Genomic DNA, 10990 nt, shown 5'->3' with positions numbered 1-10990 from the left:
TTTTGGTTGGTACAGCTTCCACCCATTTAGACACATAATGCACTGCCACAAGTATGTATTCATGAGAAAAAGAAGTTGGAAAAGGTCCCATAAAGTCTATTCCCCATACATCAAACAGTTCCACCTCCAAGATATTGGTCAAAGGCATCTCATGTCTTCTGGAAATGTTACCAACTCTTTGGCATTTATCACAGTTTTCTACATAATTTTTTGCATCCCTGAACAATGTAGGCCAGAAAAATCCAGCTTGTAATACTTTGGCAGTTGTTCTTGATCCACCATGATGGCCTCCATAATCTGAATTGTGGCAATGCCATAGGATATCAGCTTGTTCTTTCTGTGAAATACATCTTCTCAAAATGCCATCTACTCCAATTTTGAATAGATGAGGATCTTCCCAAATATAGAACTTGCTGTCATGAAGAAATTTCTTTCTTTACTGCCAATTCATTCTCTTTGGAATGTGCTGAGTGGCCTTAAAATTCGCTAAATCAGCAAACCAAGGTAATTCATCCACAGTTAGCAGCTTTTCATCAGGAAATTCTTCATTAATATCCAAGTAATCTGATGACATTGTATCCAATGGAATTCTAGATAGATGGTCTGCAACACCATTCTCTTTTCCTTTCTTATCTCGAATTTCTAACTCAAATTCTTGAAGTAGTAGAATCCATCTCAGCAGTCTTGGTTTAGCATCCTGCTTAGAAAAAAAATATTTCAGAGCAACATGGTCAGTATATACCACAACCTTGGACCCTACTAAATAAGACCTGAATTTATCAAAAGCAAATACTATAGCAAGCAACTCTTTTTCAGTGGTTGTGTAATTAATCTGTGCAAAGTTTAGGACTCTACTAGCATAGTAAATCACATGTAGTCTTTTATCTTTTCTTTGTCCTAATACAGCACCCACTGCATTGTCACTTGCATCACACATTAGCTCAAATGGTATAGTCCAGTCAGGTTTAACAAGAATTGGAGCAGAAATCAGTTTTTCTTTTAAGATAGTAAAAGCATGCATACAAGATTCATCAAATACAAATGCTGCATCCTTTACAAGCAAGTCACTCAGAGGTTTGGCAATTTTACAAAAATCTTTAATGAACCTCTTATAAAACCCAACATGGCCTAAGAAACTTCTAATTCCTTTCACATTCACAGGTGGAGGTAATTTACTAATCACTTCTATTTTAGCTTGATCAACCTCCATCCCTCTAATTGAAATCTTATGGCCAAGCACTATTCCTTCTTGCACCATAAAGTGACATTTCTCCCAATTCAACACCAAGTTGGTGTCTTGACATCTCTGCAAAACAATGGACAAGTTAGATAAACAATCATCAAATGAATTCCTAAAAACAGAAAAATCATCCATGAATACCTCAATTATTTTCTCAACCAAGTCAGAAAAAATAGCTAACACGCACCTTTGAAATGTAGCTGGAGCATTACACAGCCCAAACATCATTCTTCTATATGCAAATATTCCAAAGGGACAAGTAAAAGCAAATTTTTCTTGATCAATTGAATCTACAGCAATTTGGTTATAGCCAGAATATCCATCTAAAAAGCAGTAAAATGCATGTCCAGCTAACCTTTCTAGCATTTGGTCTGCAAAAGGTAGAGGAAAATAATCTTTTCTGGTTGCATCATTCATCTTTCTATAATCTATACACATCCTCCATCCTGTGACAGTCCTTGTGGGTATCAAATCATTCTTTTCATTTGGTACTACAGTCATTCCACCCTTTTTAGGTACCACTTGCACAGGACTTACCCAATTGCGGTCTGAAATAGGATATATGATCCCTGCATCTAATAGTTTAATGACTTCCTTCCTTACCACTTCCTTCATGGCAGGGTTTAATCTTCTTTGAGGCTGCACAACTGGTTTAAAATTTTCTTCAAATAAAATTCTGTGCTTACAAAAGGATGGATTTATACCTTTCAAATCTGAGATGTTCCACCCTATTGCTGATTTATGGGTTCTCAAAATTCTCAACAACTTCTCCTCCTTTTCTTCCTTGAGTTCATTGCTTATGATAACTGGATTTTCATGTTTATGATCTAAGAATGCATATCTCAAGTGAGATAGAAGTTGCTTTAGTTCCAGCTTCTGACTTTTCTCTTCTTTTCCTTCATTTTTCAACTCCTCTTTGATTGATTCTTCTACAGGTATTAAAATAGGTAGAGTTTCCAATTGCTGCTCCATTTCAAATACGTTTTCATCTTCAAAATGCAGAGATTTAGTATTTCCTGCAGCTATGGTTTCTCTCAACACAGAAATTTCATCAAATCCATTCAAAGAATAAGGAATGATCATAGAATCCAATGTATCTACTCTCATACATGTGTTATCATCAATTGGATATTTCAAAGCTTCAAATACATTAAATATTACCTTTTCCTCTTGAACTCTAAGCATTAACTCTCCTTTTTGCACATCAATGAGAGCTCGTCCAGTTGCAAGGAAAGGTCTGCCCAAGATTAATGGTATGTTTGCATCTACCTCCATGTCCAATATGACAAAATCTGCAGGAAAAATAAATTTGTCAACCTTAACCAACAAATCCTCTACTACTCCATATGGATAAGTATATGATCTATCAGCTAATTGCAATGTAATGTTGGTTGGTTTCACTTCCTCTATCCCCAATTTCTTCATAATGGCTAATGACATCAAATTAATGCTTGCCCCCAAATCACACAATGCTTTTCCCACAGTATAATTTCCTATTTCACAAGGTATGCTAAAGGATCCTGGGTCTTTTAATTTTTGAGGAAGTTTTCTTCTAAGAATAGCATTGCACTCCTCTGTCAAGGGTACAGTCTTATCATGTTCTAACTTCCTTTTCTTGGAGAGTAGTTCCTTCATGAATTTGGCATAAGATGGCATTTGCTCCAAAGCTTCAGCAAATGGAATGTTAATTTGCAGCTTTCTGAACACATTTAGAAACCTCTCAAACTGCTCCTCTTGCTTAGGATTTTGCACTCTTTGAGGATAAGGCAGTCTCTTGTATTTTTCTGGATCAATTGCCTTGTAAGTGTCCTCAAATAATTGCTTCTTTGTCTTTCTTTCAGGACTTTTATGAACTTCTTCATTCTTTTCTGAATGTTCTCTCTTTAGTAGCTTGAAGTTTCCTTGCTGCAATTCTTCTTTTAAATTTCTTTCCTCTACTGCATTTTCTACTTGCTTTTCTGCTGCAACATTATTCAGTTTCTTTTCAGCTGGTTTTGGACTGGCTACAACAGCTCCACTTCTTGTAACTATAGCTTGACATTGTTCCTTTGGATTCACCACTGTGTTGCTTGGAAATCTTCCTTCATCTCTGCTTGTTAATTGTTCAGCCAGCTGTCCAATTTGAGTTTCTAACTTCTTCATAGAAGCTTCTTGATTCTTGATGCTGGATTGAGTGACTTTCATGAATTGTAACATTGTTTCCTCAATCTCGTTCATTCTTTCACTCATTGGTCTAGCTGAATGTTGACTCCTTTGAGGTTGAGTAGAAGAATTTCCTTGAAAGTACTGCTTTTGTTGGTGATTTCCTGCATTTGAAAATGGAAGAGATGTATTAGTGCTTTTCATTGCAGAATTCTGAGGATTCCAATTATAAAATTGTTGATTCCTATTATTAGAATACTGAAATCCAGGAGGAAATGATTGTTAAGGATAAGATTGTTGCTGTCTTTGATAATTCCCCATATAATTGACTTGCTCTTGTGGTTCAGGGGTAGGTACATCACATGCACCATTAGCATGATTCCCTCCACAAAAATCGAATGTCAACTGACTTGTTACCACCTTTCCAGTCTGCAAATTATTAATCTGCTGAGTCAAAGCTGCTATTTGATCAAAAAATAATTGGTTCTGCAGCTGATTCTGTGCAAGAAAAGTTTCCATCATCTTTGCTTCGTATTCATTGCCTCTTCTTGTATTCCTCAAGTTGGAATTCTGATACATGGATGAAGCCATCATCTCAATGATTCTTTGGGCTTCTTCCAAGGATTTCATGCTCAAAGATCCTCCTACAACTGCATCAATCATAGTTCTAGTTACTACATTCATTCCATTATAAAAAGTTTCCAGCTGCATCCATTCTAGAATAAAATGATGTGGACATTTTCTTAGCAACTCTTTATATCTTTCCCATGCTTCATAAAGTGATTCTCCTTCCTGCTGCACAAACGATGTTATTTCTCCTCTCAGCTTAGCAGATTTTGAGAGAGGAAAATATTTTGTTAGAAATTTATTCACAAGTTCAGTCCATCTGGTGATACTTCCCTGAGGGTGTGCTTGTAACCAACATTTGGCTTTGTCTCTTAAAGAAAATGGAAATAGCCTCAGTCTTATGGCATCTTCACTTACTCCATTCATCCTTATAGTATCACACAACTGCAGAAAATTAGAAATATGCAGATTAGGATCATAAGAAATTCCAACAGAAAATTGGTCCTGCTGCACTAGGTGAAGTAAGGCTGGTTTTATCTCAAAATGATTGGCTTGAATGGTTAGTCTAATAATTGAAGAATTACAGCCTTGCATATCTGGAATTGCATAATCTCCTAGTGTTCTCATTCTCTGTTGTTCTGCCATTTCAACTTTTGGAGTTGGTTGTCTAAAAGGTGAATGTTTCCTATTTGCAAAAGGAGTGACTTGAAATTCTGGAGAATGTATAACCTCTAGATCACTGTCACTTCCTACAGATCTCTCTGCTCTAGTCTTTTTTCTTAATCTCCTAAGAGTTCTATCAATGTCAGAATCAAAGACAAGAGTAGATTTATTTTTGTTTTTGCCACGCATATACAACTAAATACAGATATAGTATAATGAAAACAGAAAACTGCACATGTAATGTAATATTTGCAGAAAAGTTAAAGAAACAAATGCTCAATCTAGTTATTTTCCTGTTACTAATGATATTGAAACAAATTATTCCCCGGCAACGGCGCCAAAAACTTGTCACACTCTTTACAACTGTTGTCGCAATAAAGGTAAACTGACTAGCAAGTGTACTAGTGTTGTTGTAGCAAGTTATAAAAAATCTTAGAATCAAATTGAGTTCCAAGTATTGTCCTCAGGGAATAAAGTTCTCAATTACCACTTCACAAGATCATAATTAGTTGAGCTTTACAAATTTCAGATGGAATTGGTATGAATGTATCAAAAACAAAATTAGAAAGTAAAACAGAACAGTTAGTACAAAATTATATAGTAAACAGATGTAGAAAGAGTAGTTAGGAAATTGTTTTACCAAAACTTCAACATTGAATCAATAAAGTTCTGAACTTTCAAGCATTTAGATGGAATGACAATCAGTTTCACGTTGTATTAATCAAAGGACAATCCCTTGCCTCCATGAATCTAGCATCTAATCAAATTACTCCAATCCCTTAGATCTAATCCAATCAAATGCTGCATTAAGTTTGAGAAACCAAAAGATTGCAAGATGAAGATATCTTATCCCTAAGAAACCAATAACCTTGGTAATTAATTCAGATCTGAGAAACAAATTCAATTCCCATTGATAAGAGTTCCTCTATGATTAGTTGATCAAATTTCCATTCAATCACTACTTTAACAGCAGAATCAATCACTCAATCCAATCCAAAACTCAAAGTTCAGATCCAAAATCAATTCAACATTTCCATTTCAGATTCACAGTTCCTAACCACAAAGAATTTAAGAAAACATTACAAAAAGAGAATAGAAGAGGAGAGGAGAAGAGAATGAACAAAGAAGAAACATCTTCAAGCCAATCTCCAATCTGATCCCTCAAGAAATGAAGCTTGGTGTTCGTCCTCAATCTCCCTCTCTGACTCTCTCAACAACAAAAACAAATGGAAAATGAAAAATGAACAAAAAAACTCCTAAATTCCTGAGCTAACTGCCTTTTATAGAATTCCCGCTCTGCTGGCGTGATCACTTTTTCCAGCAATAGTAATCACGCAGAGGCTAATTCTTCATTTCCACTTGCGTGTGTTCACTTTTGCTGGTGATAGTAGCCACGCGCACTTCAAAGTGTTCACTTTTGTTGAAAATAGTAGCCACGCAGAAGCTTCCCTTACTAATGTCATGCGCGTGTTCACTTCTGCTAGAAATAGTGAACACGCAGAGGCTACCTTCTTGCGCTTGTTCACTTTTGTGGAGAATAGTGAACACGCGCAGTAACTCTTCTTGGAAGACTCTCTGGAACGCTCACTTTTTCCTGAAAAAGTGATTACGCAGAAGCTCTTCTCATTGCAACCTCTCTGGAACAATCACTTTTGGCAGCAAAAGTGATTATGCAGAAGCTCTTCTTTATTTTATGGTTTTGTAGTGATCACTTTCACCAGCGAAAGTGATCACTCAGAGGCTGTTCTTCAATTATTAACTTCTTTCCTCTAATTTGTGCTACTTTTCTTCTATTTTTCCTTTGATCATCCAATCCTCATGAACTTAGCTCAGAATTCCCTACAAAGCATACTTGAAATGTCATTTTTTTCATAGAAAATCAATGAATTTTAAAATAACTATGTTTAAAAGTGACATGCAACATTTTATTTTTTTTTAAGGGTTTTCTACTATTTCTAGCATGTTTTCTTTATTAATTGCACTAAAAACTATTGTAAAATACTAGTAAAATATGGATTCATCATACAAGTAAACTAAGATGGCCTAGTGGTCATTGGCTAACACTTAGTCACAAGTACCTAGGTTCAAGTCTTGCTACAAACACTTTATATAATTTTAATCATGGCTGAAAAGAAATTAAAATAAATAAAACTTCAAATTAAGTCATTGGGCTTATGTCCTTCAAAATCAGCAAGTGATCAGCCTGCTTATAGTCTTCAAGTGGATCTTTGACCTTCTTTGGGGTGTGAATTCTTCCATGGGCTGCTTGGGCCTAGATGTCCTCATCATTCCCTCTTTCTTGGCAAGCATTTGTCCTTAAATCAAAAGCATTTTTACCTACAAAAAGAATAGACAAACACATATATGAGAAGAATTTCAAGGAAATATCCTTTTATTAAATAAAAATATTTCAATCCACCAGGGTCAAAGACTAACCTTGTATTGTTTAACCATTGAAATGATGCAAATATAGGCACAAAATTAAGCATTAAATAGGCACCTAAAATTTCCATGCATTGCATTTTCTCAACATTTTGATCTAAACTTAAAGTCCATTTTTTAGGAACCAATTCATACTCAAAAGAATTATTTTTCCATTCATCATGTATTAAAGTTTTGTTACATGAACCCAACACATCAAGATCAAGAATCAATAACTTCCCAAAATTTTGAACCTTATAGCATTGAACCAAGTTATTTAGGCTATAATCAAATGAATCACTTTTAATTATGCCTTTATCAAACAAGTCACCAGGATGCAACTCAAAGGAGTTTAAGCCTTTAACATATGGCAATAACAATGATTTTTTTCTTAAAATAGAATGGGTAGCACATAATTTGACAAATTTTGAACCCAAAGCACTAACCAAAATTGCATCACCATTAAACAAGTTACAAACAACCCCTAAATTTCCATATCCAAGACAAACAACCTTGTATGTAATTCTATTCAAATTAGACTCAAAAGACTTAAAATAATTTACAAAAGATGATAATAAGTCTAATTCACCAATGGCACAAATATAATCAAACACATTAACAATATTTCTAATATTTTTATGGTCCAAAGATATTCCATGAGATCTTCCTTTCAATGGAAGTTCCTGCACAAAATCAATAACTTCATTAGTTCCAACAATAGTTTTTGTGCACAAGTAATTTCTTTTTGTCTCACCATTCTCACATTTTTTAACTCTTCATTCTTTCCTTTTTCTCACTCTTTTCTCTTTTCTCCTATTTTTTCTCACTCTCTATTTTCAATTTCATATTCATTTTATCTTTGCTAACTTCACTTGTAGACAAAGGAACAAGTGTGACCTTGCGGTCTTGATGGACAAATGTATATTTGTTAGTATGACCATCATGGTTTGTCTTTTTTATCAAACTGCTAAGGCCTACCAAGTAACAAATGGCAAGCCTCCATAGGCACCACATCACACAAAACATTATCACTATACTTTCCTATTGAGAAAGAAATCAAAATTTGCTTGTTCACTACAAGCTCACCTTCCTCAATCAACCATTGCAATTGATATGGCTTAGGATGCACTTTAGTGGGAAAATTCAGTTTATCCACTAACCTCTGGCTCATCACATTGGCACAAGACCCACTATCAATTATCATTGAGCAAAGCTTACCTTCGATCAAGCAACGGGTCTGAAATATATTCTCTCTTTGCGTTTCAACCTCCTCTTGAAATTGAGAACTCAAGAGATACCTAATCATGTGAAAATCTCCACCATGTGCAGCTCCATAAATATAGCTCTCTTCTTCCTCTTTACTTGAAGGATTTGAGAAACTTGAAGAGCTTTCATTTTTCATCTCACCATGATCTCTACTCACCAAGATCTTCTTCTTTGGGCATTCGGATGCAATGTGCCCCTTTTCAAGACATTTGAAACATTTCATGTTCCTATGTTCAAAACCAAAAGACATAGAAGCATTAGTAGAAACAAAATGAGATTTGGAAGAATTTTTACCTTCATGTACAATCCCTTTGTGTTTAGAAGATAATCCCTCCTTCTTAAGATGATTCTTCCACTCATTGGATTGGTAAGGTTGAGAGGCTTTCTTGTAATTGGACTTTCTTTTTAGTTGAGCTTCAACTTTGATGGCTTGATGAAGAATCTCCTCCAAATTGACGCATGGATTCAATTTCATCACATCCCTTATATCATCATTTAACCCATGTAGGAATCTAGCTTTTATTGCTCCTTTCTCTTCTCTCATGTTGGCTCTACGCTTTGCAACCTCCATCTCTTTATAATATTCTTTAACACTTTTCTATCCTTGTTGCAATGTTTTAAGCTTCTCACACAACCTTTTTTGGTAGTATATTGGAATATACCTTTTTCTCATAATTCTTTTCATCTCCTCCCATGTATTTACCATAGGTTAATAATACCTCCTACTTGTCTCTAGTAATTTCTTCCACCAAATTGATGCATCACTACGTAATTCAAGAGAAGCTAATTTCACTTTCTCCTCTTCACTAACATCTTTTGAAGCAAACATTTCTTCAGTTTTTAGCTCCCAATCAAGGTACTTTTCAACATCACCATGACCATAAAATGATGGCATCTTAATCTTCACTTCATTATTTTTATTATCCCTCTCTTTTCTTTCCACTGTCCATAGTCTTTCCTATCTTGCTCCCTCTTATTTTCTTTTCTCCTTTCAATGATCTTTCCATAATTACACAATAATAAACAGGAATTCACCACACAACTCACGTGTTTACACTCTTTTGAGCAAATGTAGTTCTCTTGCCTTTTACCACTTAATCTCTAGCTTAAAGTTCTTACAAGCTTCTCTAATCAATTACCAAGAAGTAAGAGAAGCTTGTAAGAACTTTAAATTCAAAAAGGCTATCAACAAAGGCTCTAAATTCAGATTATGGCACCATACAAGGAAGTAGTAAAGAACAATTCTACTACCTAACAAACACAAAAAGACAAGCAAATAACACAAGCAATGGGACAGGATTAAGAATAAGGACACAAGGTAATTAAGAACAATAAACCAAGACTTAATAAATAAACAAGGAGGTTAAAGACTTTTGTTTTTCAAACAAAAGACAAGAAAAAAAAAATCAGCAAGTAAGAATAGATGTGAATTTGAGTGACTTTCCCTTTAGGTCCTTCAATTCAAAATGTCGAGAACAAGCTTCAACTCTTCTATAATTCAGCACACACTTTAAGTCAATTGAAAATTTTAGCCACACTACAAGTTACCCAAACAACCAACACAATCACTCTTTTTTTTTGTATACAATTTTTTTTTGTATCATCAAAATAGGCACAAACTTCAATTTCCACCACCAACAACTTAAGTGCACAAACAGAATTTTTAATTACACTCACAACGTTCCCAAAAACAATCACAACTTATGGTAAAGAACACCTACTTGGTTGCTAAGTAAAGCATTAAAGCAAATACCTTATAAGCGCAATTTGGTACCTCCAATTCAACCTTTTCTACAAGTGCAATTTTTCCTTCTTGATTCAATTGCTGCACAAAATCAAAAAAACCACAAACACACAACCAGCCACCAATATTCCAAATCCAATTCAAAACTAGCCCTAGTTAACTAGCTTTGATACCAAATGATGAGGTTTATCCTAAGCCTCTTGAATTTCGGACCTAACTAGGACTATGATGTAACTCGAGCTACAGACCTCAAAATGGAGTATTTCAAAAATGACAGGAAAGTTCATGTCGTGAACTATTGTAACATCCCAAATTTCGGTCTACATGGCAGAGAGTGTTAATTATTAATTAGTGACTCTTTTGTTTGATTTTTAGTACTCTAGTTCAGTTCTTGCTACACTGTTTAATCATATTATGTTCCCTGCTTGCATAATTATTTCTCCCAGGGTGTGTTTAGTTAATTTCGTATGTGTATGTCTATATGATTATGTGATGAAGTTACCTTGACTTAACCCAAGGTTAGTGAGATTAGCCTGGGGGTGAGATAGTCTTTTGAGTCAGATGAATAGACCCTATTTCTTTCATTCCCCTGATGATTGTTATTAATGTTACATAGTTCTTTTAATTCTTATTATTTGATTGTGTGATGTGCTTTCTTAAATTTAAGTGGAACTGCACGTGTAACTTTCTTTATTTATATTGAATGTTCATTAGGTTCTAATAGTGGATGTACTTAAGTCTTCCAGTATTCTGGTACCATGCACACTAAGTTAGACCATTAATGAGAGCCATCATCTATTTTTTTTTACCCTAGAAGTCACGTGTACTACAAAGGACCCAAGAGGCAAGTTTTAATCTTTCCTTATTTAGTGCTAGTAACCAAAAATTCATTCATGTCCAGGGGGGGAGAATCGAATTTAATAGCCTAGGATTCTAGCCCAAATTAA

At 34.8% G+C, this 10990-nt stretch overlaps 1 non-coding gene across 1 annotated transcript; it reads left to right on the top strand.

Moving 5' to 3' along the window:
* The first annotated feature begins 4103 nt into the window (after positions 1 to 4103).
* LOC113860365 lies at positions 4104 to 4210 on the top strand. Its single transcript, XR_003503817.1, has one exon. It is a non-coding gene; the product is annotated as a small nucleolar RNA R71 (small nucleolar RNA).
* The last annotated feature ends 6780 nt before the right edge of the window (positions 4211 to 10990 follow it).

Source organism: Abrus precatorius, unplaced genomic scaffold (genome assembly GCF_003935025.1).
Source record: "Abrus precatorius isolate BTA unplaced genomic scaffold, Abrus_2018 Scaffold2, whole genome shotgun sequence".
NCBI classification, from domain to species: Eukaryota; Viridiplantae; Streptophyta; class Magnoliopsida; order Fabales; family Fabaceae; genus Abrus; species Abrus precatorius.
Note: the sequence above shows the minus strand (reverse complement) of the source record. Positions and strands in the feature narration are given on the sequence as shown.